The 12,768-nt window shown below is 55.0% G+C and overlaps 1 protein-coding gene and 1 long non-coding RNA gene across 3 annotated transcripts in view; both read left to right on the top strand.

Annotated features, from left to right (window-relative positions):
- Positions 1-348: 348 nt before the first annotated feature.
- LOC141278340 (uncharacterized) lies at positions 349-10,082 on the top strand. Its single transcript, XR_012330907.1, has 4 exons — positions 349-478; positions 4,250-4,304; positions 8,000-8,150; positions 10,000-10,082. It is a non-coding gene; the product is annotated as an uncharacterized lncRNA (long non-coding RNA).
- A 313-nt stretch (positions 10,083-10,395) lies between these two features.
- Positions 10,396-12,768, top strand: part of PDGFRB (platelet derived growth factor receptor beta) — a 38,529-nt gene continuing 36,156 nt past the window's right edge. The window contains exon 1 of one of the 2 annotated variants that reach the window (XM_033853416.2): positions 10,396-10,807. The gene's annotated coding sequence lies outside the window, so the exon portion shown is untranslated. The remainder of the gene's footprint in view (positions 10,808-12,768) is intronic. The other variant, XM_073802685.1, reaches the window with a different exon arrangement.

Here is a 12,768-nt window from a genome sequence, read left to right as displayed (position 1 = left end):
AACTGCTCACCTGAACTCCCAGCCCTGCCGCCGCCGCCCCACCCAGGCCTTTTATAGCTCCGGGCCGCCACGGCCCCAGCCGAGGCGGGTTTGCATTTCAAAGCGGGGGGAGCCTCCAGGCCGCGAATCAAAGGGGGAAACCCGTCGGGGGCGGGGGGTTCAAAAGGAGACAAATTGCCGCCCCAAGCGGGAGGTGGACGCCGGGGCCAAGGGGGGTGGGGGGCGCGGAGGGCGCATCCTGAGCGAGCATCGAGGCATCGCTAGGTGTGGGAGTCTCCTGCGAGGCCCCAGCCTAACCGCCCGAACACCTCGACCGCCCCACAACCCCCTTTTACAGGTGGAGAGAAGGGATCCGTGGGGTTCAGGGGCGCCAGGCCAGCGTCACGCAGCCACACCGGGCCTGTGGCGCAGTCCGCAGGGACCAGTTGGAGGTGAAGGGGAGGAAACGCTGACTTCAAACCGGGTTCCCGTCTTTAAGGTAGCGGGTCCTTAATCTTTTGCGGGGGCAGGGGGGAGAGGAGGGGTCACGACCCCTCTGAGTGTCTCATGAAAGCTGTGGATGTTTTTTCCCGGGGGGGAAAATGCACATATGCACATACACGAGTCTGCAAACAATTGGGGAGTTCACCTGAGTTCGCTCTCTAGAGAAAGTTCTTAGAGAGGTGGCGTAGCGACATTCTTTTAGAGACATTCTAGCGAACTTCTCACAATTCTCTTGGCAACCCCCCTACCCGCGCCCTCACTCCCACCTTTATTTTAATGAGACGTTTCAAACATACACAAAAGTAGAATTGTAGAGTGAATCACTATATACCCATCACCAGTTTCAACCGTTATCAAGATTTTGCCACACTTATTTCACTGGCTCGCTTCCCTTTTTTTTGCTAAAGTATTTAAAAGGAAATTTTAAACGTCATGTCATTTTACCCCTACTTACTTCAGCATGCATCTCTAAAACACATGGACATTTTCTTACATAATATGCCATTATCACACCTAACAAAATTAACACAGATTCCTGGATCTAGAGACTGTCATATGGAGTGAAGTTAAGTCAGAAAGAGAAAAGCAAATATCGTATATTAACGCATATATGTGGAACCTAGAAAAATGGTACAGATGAACCGGTTTGCAGGGCAGAAATAGAGACACGGAAGTAGAGAACAGATGTATGGACACCAAGGGGGGAAAGTGGTGTTGGTGTTGGTGTGATGAATTGGAAGATTGGGATTGACATGTATACACTAATAGGTATAAAACAGATAACTAATAAGAAACTGTTCTATAAAAAAATAAATAAAATTCCAAAAAAATTAACACAAAGTCCTGGGTATTATCTAATACCCAGTTCATATTCAAAGTGTTTCATTTGATTCAAAGATGTCTTTTTAATAGCTGGCTTATCCGAAAGCCCTGATCTATCTATTATCGTTGGGGCACTCTTGTATTTTAAATGTATCATGCATCTCCCCGCACCTTGCCCAATTAAAGACTGCCAAACATTTCACAGCTACTGGGGTTGGGGGGTGTTAAATAGTTGAGAGACCATCAGTGAACCGGGAGTGGCGAGCATAGTAGAGGGATTTGGGGAAGGATTCATGAAGGACAGGGCTTTGGATCAGAAGGCCTGTGGGAGATGCGTTCCCTCCCCACAGGAGGTTCAGGGCCAAGGAGCTGCACAGAAGCCCCCTATGGGATTTGATCCTCCAGCGTTTCCTGGGAGCCCCCTAAATGTTCAGGGACATGTGGCCCCCAGAAGTTGGGCAGAATCAGGGTCTTATCTATTTAAGCTGTCCGTCCCTTGGGTCACCACCTTGGCTAGGGCAGGTCAGCATCATCTCAGGGCTAGACAGATGTGTCAGGATCAGGACACGATTTACAGGGCCCAATGCAAAATGACAACGTGAGCTCCCTTCAAAAATTATTATAAATTTCAAGATGGCAACGGTAGAGCATTCAACCAAGCATGGGGCCCTTCTAAACACTGGGCCCTGTGTGACTGCACAGCTGACTCACCCATGAAGCTGGTCTTGGTCAGAATCTTGTTCTTCTGCAGCTCTCATAGCTACTATAGCAGAGTGAGGGACATTATGCCGAGGGTGCCCCTTCCTGCTTGGAGGAACTCTTTTCATTGCACAGATGGAAGTAGTGAGGCCCCGAAAGGAAAGGGGTTATGTCCGAGTTTATGCAGCAAAATGAAGGTTGTTCATGGGAGGGGGGAAAGAGGGCTGCCTGGGTTGTGGCTGACGTGGATGAGCTCATGACTGCCTTAGCAGGGAAGGTCAGGAAGTGGATGTGTTGGTGAAAGTTTGCTCAGCAAGTCCTCTGGAGTGCTGGGCTCTGCCCAGGACCCAATTTTTCAAGGGGTCAGTGAGAAACTGGGAAGTATACAGAGAAGGGAGGAGAGACCCAAGAGAACTGGGCTCTACTCTCTGAGTTGATGTAACCAGGACTGCTCAGAATGGAGGAAGAAAGGACCTGGAGAGTGACTTGAAGGTCTGAGTTTGGGGCGGGGGACAGGGCAGACCTAAGACCTGAGAGAGAAAGCTGCAGGCACAGAAATGGATTCCAACCCACCCATAGTGAAGTGCTCTCTAGAGGGCGGTCGTGAAAGAGAGAGTGAGCTCACCATCACAGAAGGTATGCAGGTGACTGCTGGAGGTCCCCAGTCAGGGATGCTGCTGAAAGGATGCCTATCCCAGGGAGTGAGAAAGTTGGTGCCCTCTAGGTGCCCCCTAATTCCAAGAATATGCTACATCAGACCTAGATGGAAGGCTTACAGTTTGGGACTAGGTATAGGAATTCATTTGTTCATGTGTTCATATGTTTGACAAATGTGTATTAACATTCCTCCTTTGTGCTGACCCTGTGTCAGGTACTGAGCGAGGCTCTGCACTTGGGGTGCTTACAGAAGGGGAAGGGGGAGAAGCAGGTACGAATCAAATGATCACAAATGGGGCAAAATTACATCTCGGTGAGGGCCAGGAATCCGGAGAGTTTTCCCAAAGGGAGGAGACATGGGAGTCTTGCAAGAGGAAGTGACATATGAATCAAGGCCCTGGGGAGCAGGGAGGGACACTGTGGGCAGAGGGACAGTGTGAACAGAGGGGTTGAGGCTGGAGGGGACACGTGGTCCTCCAGAACTGAAAGACCAATTTGGAGTTTAGTGATGGGGGGCGCACAAGACGGGGGCAGGAGAGGAGTGTGGAGAGAGACAGAGCAAGGCCTGGCAGGACAGACCTGATGAGGGGTATGGGAGGTTGTTATCAAGGGTTTTGCGTGGTGGGAAGGGGGCTGTGGCTGGTGTGTGGAGGATGAGCCAGAGGAGAGGTGGGAAGCCTGAAAGCTGCAAGGAAGCTGGGCAGGGGTCCAGGAGTGATGAAGACAGTGTCCAGAGCTTGGGTGGTGGCTGAGGGATGGGGGACTTTCCAGGCAAAGCAGGGACTCTTTCCCTAGCCAGGGAGAGAGCAGAGTTAGGGAGGCCTAAGGCCTGGGGGCCCATCCCAGCTGCTCCGTGGTACCCTCAGTGCTGTCCTCTCCCAGGGTGGAGGCAGGAGGCGCCTGCCGCTCCACAGACACCTCCTGGGGCCGGCCTCCACCCACCCCCACCCCTCCTTGGGCCTGCTGTTTCCTGAGCCTTGGGTACTGGGAAAGGTGGGACAAACTGGCCCCATTTGCTGGATGAGGAAAGGAAGCAGGAAGCACAGAGAGGTCTAGGTGCCTGGCCAAGGTCACAGAGGCACAGAGCTGGGCACAGAAGCTAGGTGTCCTGACCCCACTGGCCTTTCTCGCGCCCAGCCAGAGCGCCCAAGGGGTCCTCAGCCAGCCCTGCTTATCCTCCAAACGGCACGCCTGGTCCATGTAGTGTAGGAGTGCAAGGCCATCATACATTTCGTAGCATCCTGATCATACAAGACCCTTAGAGAGTCAACCCACTCATTTTACAGGTAGGGAAACTGAGGGCCAGAAGCCTCAAGAAAGAAAGGATTTTTTTCCAAGTTCCCACAGCAGGTCAGTTCTGTACTGGAATCAGACCCAGGTCTTCTGATGTCCAGCTCGGCGCCCTTTCACTGCATCACTCTGAGATTGCAGGGTTTGCCCTTTTACCTGTGCTGAAATAATAACAAGAGCACCATTATTTATTGAGCATTTACTAAGTGCCAGGCATCATGCCAAGTTGTTTGCATGTGTTAATCTCATTTCATCCTCAGCCAGGTGAGGTCGGGTCATTGTTATCCCTGTTTTGCAGGTGAAGCTGCTAGAGCTCAGAGAAGTGAAGTTACCTGCCTGAGGCCACACAGCAGGTGAGTGGCCTGTATGGAAGTTTTTCTTTCCTCTCCAGCTGAGCCACCTGGAAGGATAGTGAGCCTGGATGTGCCTCTCCCCTCACCCCAGGGTTTTTCTTAAACAAATACCTGATTCCTCTTCCTCCTTTAGCTTCCTCAGGCAAAAGAGCCTCAGCTCCCCCCTCACCCTCACCTTTAGATGGACCCCTCAGTCAGAGACCTGAACTACCCCTCATGTGACACCTCTGAGGACACTGTAACCTTGTTTAAAAATTTCAAGCTAGGCGTCTGAAATCGCAGGTCTTCCCCCACCTTGGCCTCTGACTCGCCATGTGACCTTGAGTCCTTGCCTCCCTGGGCCTCAGTGTCCCCAGGTGCCCACTGGGGACTTGTTGCTTTGGACAGCCGTCCAGCTGTGGCGCTGTGACCAAGTGTGGGTGGAGAAGCCCTTCCTCGACCGTGTTGCAGCCTCTTCCTCTCTGACAGCCCCTTATCTCTGGGAGCGGCGTTTATTGGAGCCCTCCTTCTCTCTGGCTCCCCGGGTGGGCCCCTCTTCCCTCTGGAAGTCCTCCCTCTGGGCTGCTCTCACACACCCAACCAGGGCCTTCTGGGGTGGGGCTCAGAGACGATGGCCTCATAAAGATCTTGGTGATAACTTGGTTTTTAAATCAGGTTTATGGCCCTGAAAGAAAGAGGCTCTGGGCTTAGCTTCCTGTTGGAAGTGATTTGCTTACGAGAAGCTGGTGGGCACCACGGCCAGCATTAGGCTTACCTAGACTGCCCCCCCATTCCCAGCCAGGCTTCGACCTCACTCTGTGACCTTGGGCAAGGAACTCTCCCTCTCTGAGCTGTTCCTGAGGTGGAAGTGAGGATGGTGATCTCTGCCCACCTTCAGGGGGCAGCTGTGAGGCTCACGGGTGAGTGCTGGAGCTGCTGGGAGCCCCTCCCCCCTCCCCTCTCCCCTCCCATTACGGTCCTCTCCTCCTCCTGCCCCCTTCAGAGGCTGGGGCGCCACCTGCTGTCCCTTTGAGGTACTACTGGAAGGCTCACTGGCTGCCTAGTCTCAATCTTGACGCAAGATGTGCTGATTCCCCTCCCCCTCCCAGTGAAGAAACAGAGGCGTGGCCTGCGGGGGGCAGTCCCTCAGTACACAGCCACTTAGGGAGCGGAAAGGACGTTAGAGCCAGAGACCCAGGGGCAGAATGTGCACATCTGAAGGAGCACTGTGTCTGACCCATTGTCCAGAGGAGATACAGAGGCCGGGACAGGAAGGTCACACTGTGAGTCAGTGGTCAAGCATGGCCCAGAAATCCCAACTCCCAGTTGAACGCATTCCCGCAGCCTCTGGGATGGAGAGAGTCAGGGTGGGGGCGGTCAGCCCACAGTCGACTACCGTAGCCTCCCTACTAGCCCCCTGCCTTGCCTCGCCTCTTGCCCCTGTTAGCCAGTCCTCCACAGCGTACCACCATGATCTCATCGGTGCCCTGTTTAAAATCCCACACTGGCCCCTCCTGACCCTCAGGACAAAAGCCAGACTCCTGTCGGGCCCACAAGGCCCCTTACTGCCTCTCCAGCCTATTCCCCACCACGTCTCCTCTCTGTGCCTCAACCATTCTTTCCTTCCTGTTCAAACACACCAGGCTCTTTCCGGCCTCCAAGCTTTTGCGCATGCTGTTCCTTCTGTCCAGAACACTGTTCCTGCCCCTGCATTGTAGGTGGCCTCTTAACCTCAGATCTCAGTTGAAATATGTCTTCCCCAGAGGAGCCTTGATCCACCTAAACAAGAGCCCCACCTCCCCAGCCTGTTATTCTGACTCTTCTAGCACATTTGTCACAATTTTTATATTATTAATTTGTGGTTTCCTTGGTGTTTGCTTATGAGCTCTATGAGGGCAGGGCACATGGCAGGTGTTCAGTTAACTTGAATTGCATGGATAAGCAGTGGGAGAAACAGAAGGGCCTGGGAGTCAGGGGCCCCATTCCAGACCCGCTGTGTCCCCTCAAGAGGGTTCTGGCCTTCTCTGAGGCCCAGTTTAGCCAGTGAGGGGGAGATATGTGGCCTCTGAGGGCCCTGGGGTTCTGATGATCCTTGAGCCATCTGTGCACCAGAAGGACACACTCTTGTTCCCTGGGGCACTGAGACCAAGGCCAGCTGGAGGCTGGGGAGAGGCTGAGGCGGGCAGGGTCTTGAAGCCCTTGTTAGGCCTTGGTGGTGACAGCCTGGGCCAGCATAAGCGGTTCTAGGAATCTAGGTTGGGAATGTGGCCTGAAGCCGCCACCGGTCCCTCTGCCCCACCAGCCAGCCACTGTGCTGAGTGTCCAGGAGGGGAAGGGGCAGTTTCCACTGTGGCCTCTTTTCACTCCCCCACCTGTAGGTACAGGGACCTACCAGCTCAGGGTGTGCAGGGAGGAAAGACACGGTGCCGGGGGTCAGGAGTCCTGCATTCCAGGCCCCTTCTGTCTCTGCTAACCTCAGGCGAGTCCTCTCTGCTCTCTGGGCCTCAGTTTCCATGCCTGTCGCTCTTAGGACTCCTCAGGCCCTGACATCCAAGATGACTGTGCCAATGCCTGCAACATGTGTGCTGCATCCTCACCCCAGGCCGGGGGAGCCTGGGGGGGGGCGGCGCCGGGAGCGTGGGAGAGCCAGATGTGGTGGCTGCTGGTGCTGCCTGAGTGAGCACTGAGCTGGCCTACTGGGAATTCTCCCACTCAGGCGCCCTTTCCGGGCCCCCTCCCCCGCCCCACGGAGAGCTCTGGCTTCCGGCTCTAAGCAGCGTGGGTTGGGGGGCTGAGGAGGGGGTTCAGTTCAGCCCAGTTCCCTCCTTCAGAGAAGAACATGGGCCTGAGAGTCTAGACCGGAACCTGGGTGTCCGTCCTGGTCTCATATCACAGTCACTTCCCATCACTGGGCCTCAGGCCTCCTGACTGTACAAGCAGCGGTGGGACCAGCTTCCCTCCACCCCTGATGGTGGACTTCTGCGGCAGCAGCTCCCAGCGACACCTGAGAATCAGGCACCTTCTGTGGAGCTTTCTCACTCTGCCCTAGTCCTGGAACAAAACACCTTCGGTGCAGGTGTTATTCAGGCCTCTCAACAGCCCCATTTTACAGCTCAAAACACTGAGGCTCTTTGAGCTCAGATCATGTAATTCGTCTAGGGTCACACAGCTAGGAAGTGGCAGAGTTGGATTGGAACTACCCATATCAGAGCCCAGGTTCTTAATCCCCGAGCATGACACTGTGCAGTGGGGAGGGGACGTGCTGAACCCCAAGGCCTGCGGCTCCTCTCTCCCTCTGTACCCCATTCCACTTCACCTCAGGCAGTGCTCCCCACGCTCCACGCTCCGCCCACCCACTCTCAACCTAGCCTCTCCCAAGACAGGATTGTCGGAGGCTGGACCAGGCTCCCAGCATCTGGGCAGGTGGGAGGCTGCTCGTGGCTCATCCTGTCTCCAGTGGGGCTGGGGGCCACGCTGACCACCCCGGCGTGACGGCACTGCACTGCCCACTGCCCACTCCTTCAGAGTACACGGGGGAAACTGAGGCCCAGAAAGCGGAGAGCTCAGCCTAGGGGTACACAGTGGTGGGCTGCAGCTGGAATGAGGGAGACACACTATTTCAAGAACACTTCAGGCACTGTACTTAGCCCTTGAGGCGTGCATTACAAATCACAGCAGTCTTTCGAGTCATTCCTTGAATTATCTTCATTTTTCAGAGGAGGAAACCGAGGCTGAGAAGTTTAAGTGCCTTGCCCGAGATCATGTAGCTTGGAACTGCAGAAGCCGGGATTTGAAACCAGCTCTGTCTCCGGCTCCAGAGCCTGCCCTGTCAATCATGACCCTTCTTCCTCAACTGTCCAGCCCTCAGTGAGTGCCCTGTGGTGTTCCATGTGGTTCTGCATCCCCCAACCCCATCTCAGCTATGAGGAGGCATAACAGTCCTGGTGCCTGCCAAGGGTTAATGGTGGTAGGGGCTAAGTGATTCCAGATGGGCCAACCGGATGCCTGGGCTGGCCGGAAACCGGCAGCCGCCAGCTTCCCAGGGGAGCCACCAGCGGCCGCCCCCTCCCCTCTGTGCTGCATCTCTGGCCCCCAGCTGTCCCCTTGCCCTGGGGTCCACCAGCCTCCTCTCCCTAGCTAGAGTCCAACTCTAAGACACTTGCAGACAAAGCATCCCAAGGGCCCTCCAGCACAGAGAGTCCACCCGTGTTATGAACAGATGGGGAAACTGAGGCTCAGCTAGGCCATGGTAACTACCCAAGGCCACACAAGAAGTGCACAGCTGGGTCTCCTGACTCCCAGACTATCTATTTTGGGTACTGGGAGTTGAAATGCCTCCTTGTTCTCCCCCACTGACCTGGTCCGAGAAGTTGGGCCAAGGCTTTAGAGGTGAATGGCCAAGGCAAATGCCTGGAGGGAAGTTGTAAAGACTGATGGAATCTTTGGGCAGGAAGGCCTGACCCCGTGGTCTTTGGAGTCCCCCGTATTCCCCTGTGACTCCATTGCCACCAAGCTGGACCAGGCCCCCTCTCTTGGGAGGCTCTCACGGCCCCCACCACATTGCCTGGAGCTCGTCTGAGAACCCTTCTCCCTCTGTGTGGTCCAGCCAGATGCTCCGCTGGGCAGTCCCCACTGGGACAAGACCAAGAAATGAGTGCAAGATAGGTTACTGTGGTTGGCATGAAATCCCAACCTCCTTCCACCCATGAACAGGAACCTGGGGTGAGGCCCAGGAGGAAAAGGGTGTAGACAGAGGGCAGGATGGAAGGAGCTCTGGGCAGAGTCAGGCTCTACCTGTGTGACCTGGAACACTTTTCTTCCCCTCTCTGGGACTCCGATTCCCCATGTGTACAGTAATGGCGGCAGGGTGACACAACCCAACTCTATGTCCTTTTAAAATGATGCCCTTGGTCAGGAGTCTGTGACTAGAGACACGTTCTGATCCGAGGAAATGACGGTTGAAGAAGTGAGGGGGTGAGAAGCCCAGGGGCTCCCAGAGGAACCTTGGCAGACCTTAGTGCAGAGGATGGAAACGGAACGCAACAGGCACTCGAAAATGAATGAGAGATGGGGAAGGGATAACCCAAGAAGAAGGTGGGACAGGAGGGCCGGTTGACACTGCAGTGTGGGTCTTCCGCTGGGGTCCGATCACCTGTATCTGTTCCACCATGTGACTCATGAGGCCTGGTTCTGCTTTAGCTCCGCCATAGCTGTGTGAGTTTGCGAAGCTCATCTCACTCCTCTGGGCTTCGGTTCCTTGTCTATACGGTGAGGAAATAATTCTTTCTTGGTAGTCCAGGGATTTTGAGATGATGGAGGAAGATGTCTGGAAATCTGAAGTTTGCTGGATGACTTTGGGCATGTCTCTTTCTCTCTCTGTGCTAATTCACCCCTGGACCTTGATTTCTTCTTATGAGAAGTGACTGATAACCTCAGAAGGGCTTTCTCTCTCTTCCAAGTCACCTTTTCTCAGAAGCCCTTTCTGATTCCCTTAAGCCTCTGCGAGTGCCCCTCTGAATGCACTCTCAGCCCCCCTGCCCTCCCTGGGCACTGTCTCTCCCACTAGCCTAGGTACCCTGAGGTCAGGGACTGTAACTTACTACTGCATCCCAACACCCAGCACAGCGTCTGGCACGTAGTAGGTGCTCAACAAGCTTGTTTAAGGAATGAATGTCGATGGAATCAACCGGATAGGTTATCAGAGCTCCTTTTACAGATGGGAAAGCTAAGGCACAGAGAAGGGACCCAGCCCCAGGTGCCACGGCAAGGGGAGTCTGCCACCCGAGACAGGCATCAGGTGAGTGGGGCCAGGCCACTCTTTAATAAAAGTGACTCAGAGGCTGGCTGGCGTGGGCTGCGGAATTTCTAAACATCTCCTCACATCCTGAGTGAGCAGGCTACGGGAGGGAGCAAGCAGAGGGAAAAGAGGAAGAAAAACAAGAAACTTGGGGGAAAAGAAAGAGGGAGGGGGAACTAAAATTGAAAACAGACGCACGCGTCCACCCTCCCCGCCCCCAGCCCCCTTCTCCCAGCTGAGCCAATCAGAGGCCGCCCTGCAGCCTTTCCCCCAAAGTAGGGGGGGCAGGGAAGCCCACGGTGGTGTGAGCTCCTGGGGCTGCCAGCAGCCCGCAGTCCCTGCCCGCCCAGTCTGGAGCCGGAGAGAAGGAGGGACTAGGAGAGCGCCCGGGCCCCTCTGACCAGCGGCACCCGGCAGCAGCCTGTGCCGAACGATACAGACAGACAGATCCAGGGCGGCCCCTCCTGGCAGCCCTGCTCCTCCAGAGGGATGCTTTGGGAGTGAGGCCACTCCTCACCCCCGTAGCCCCTCACTCCCGCCATTCTCCTGAGGCTCTGGGAGCCTGCAAAGGTCCTCACTGCCCTCCTACCCTGCTGCTGCCCAATTTCAGGTCCAGCAAAGTCTTTCTGATAACAGGAGAGGGTAGGCAGTGAGGAGGTCTTCCTGGAGGGGGTGACAGCCCAGAGCCTGGGACCTTGCCCATACTTCAGAAGGCATCAGCAGCAAGGTAAGTGCTGGGAAGAGGAGGGAACCCCAGCCCCTTGTCCTGTCCCCCTGTCCCAGACTGCGCCTTCTTGGGTAGGTCAAAAAATGGAAAATATTTTTAACCAAACCAGATGGGAGGAGGCCAGGAGGCTGTTGGCGACATCAGGGCTGGAGGAGCCAGCTCTCTCCTGCTCAGGCTGCTTCTGGGGTCAGTGCCCCCTGCCCGCATCAAACAAATCTCAGAGGTTTCTGGGTGCCAAGCAGGGGGGCGGGGGTGTCCTCCAAAGCAAAGCACCGCCTGTGGGGGGGTGGCGGGGAGAGCTGGGAGGGGTGTGAGAGGGGAATTGAGAGATGGCCAGCAGGGTACATGGCAAGAGGACCTAGCAGGGAACGGGGACCTCAGATCCACTGCCTCTGTCCCTGGGCCCAAGCCTTGTCCCTAAGAATCTGTCTGGCTCTAAGCCAGTCGGCCGCCAGGCAACCTCTCAGGATTTAAATGGATTTGCAAATTTTCCAGATTCCTAAGATGTCCTTCCAAACCCCCAGCGGCTGGGAAAGTGCGAAGGCGAGGGGGCCAGGGCAGGCCCTTCCTAACAGTCACAGTTGTGCAGCCTGGGCCGGGGGTTTGCAATCTAGCAGTCAGATCTGGGGGCCCCTCTGTGAAGAAGGGGGTTGGCTGCTGGGCCCTTTCCTCTGGTCCCAGGCAGCTGCTCAGGCCTCCTCACTGTCTCCCTCCTTCTTAAATATGAATCTGATTCCTTCTGTGAGTCTCCCTGGTAGAAGGTGCCTATAGAAAGCCCAAACTCTTAATAGCGGCTGCTACTGATGGACCCTTACTGCATGCCAGGGCCATGTGGAGTGTGTTATAAGCATGATCTCATGTAACGCTCACCAGCAAATCCAGGGGCAGGGACTGATTTTATACCCAATTTACGAGTGAGGAAACTGAGGCTCACAGCAGCCACAAAACTGTACCACACCGCTCTGCTAGTAGGTGGCAGAGCTCAGGGAGATAGTAGCCTCCCTGCCCCATCACGCCAGACTTGGGCTTTGTGTTCCTGACGGTCAGATCCCAGAATTCCCGGAAGGAATCTTCAGGATCCTGCCAGTGGGCATGCCCTTCCTTACCACTTTCCCTTTTCCTTCAAGGACCCTCCCTATTCTACCCCCTCCAGGCAGCCTTCCCACGTTTTTCTAGTCTTCCAAGAGCTTACTACGCCCATCATCCTGGAGCCTTGTTGCTTGACCCTCTCTTTCTGTTTGTGTTCTGTTTACACATCAGAGATCGCTTGGGCCCCAGGCTTCCCCATCTAGTGTTCTGGCCCCAGTGTTCCCAGGAGGCCAGTGGGGCTGAGAAAATGTGGCCGTGAAGGGGAGGAGGGACTGACTGAAGACCTTGTGTTCCCAAGGGTGAGCCCAGAACCCAGGCCTCTTGTCTTCCTTCAGGTGCCTTTCCAGAACCTTATGTGTGTCCGTCCCCCAGACATTTTCCTATATGTCAAGGGGGGTAGTGCCCCTGCCTCTGTGATCCCAAAGTGCACAGAGGCCTCTAACGAGATCTTCTGAAATCAGGCAGTCCTCCCCTGCCTCCAAGCATCAGGGCCCTGAATCCACAGCCCTTGGGGACATGCAGACCATGTTGGTCACCATCACGGAGTGCTTACCCTGTGCTGGGCACAGAGCCTGGAACCTCGTACGCCTTATAATCCCCCACAACAGCTTTTTGGAATAGGTATTATTCTTACCCCTGTTTTGTTTTGTTTTGTTTTGTTTTTTAACATCTTTATTGGAGTATAATTGCTTTACAATGGTGTGTTAGTTTCTGCTGTATAACAAAGTGAATCAGCTATACGTATACATATATCCCCATATCCCCTCCCTCTGGCATCTCCCTCCTACCCTCCCTATCCCACCCCTCTAGGTGGTCAGAAAGCACAGAGCTGATCTCCCTGTGCAATGCAGCTGCTTCCCACTAGCTATCTA

The sequence above is a fragment of the Tursiops truncatus genome, chromosome 3 (assembly GCF_011762595.2).
Source record: "Tursiops truncatus isolate mTurTru1 chromosome 3, mTurTru1.mat.Y, whole genome shotgun sequence".
Lineage (NCBI taxonomy): Eukaryota > Metazoa > Chordata > Mammalia > Artiodactyla > Delphinidae > Tursiops > Tursiops truncatus.
Note: the sequence above shows the minus strand (reverse complement) of the source record. Positions and strands in the feature narration are given on the sequence as shown.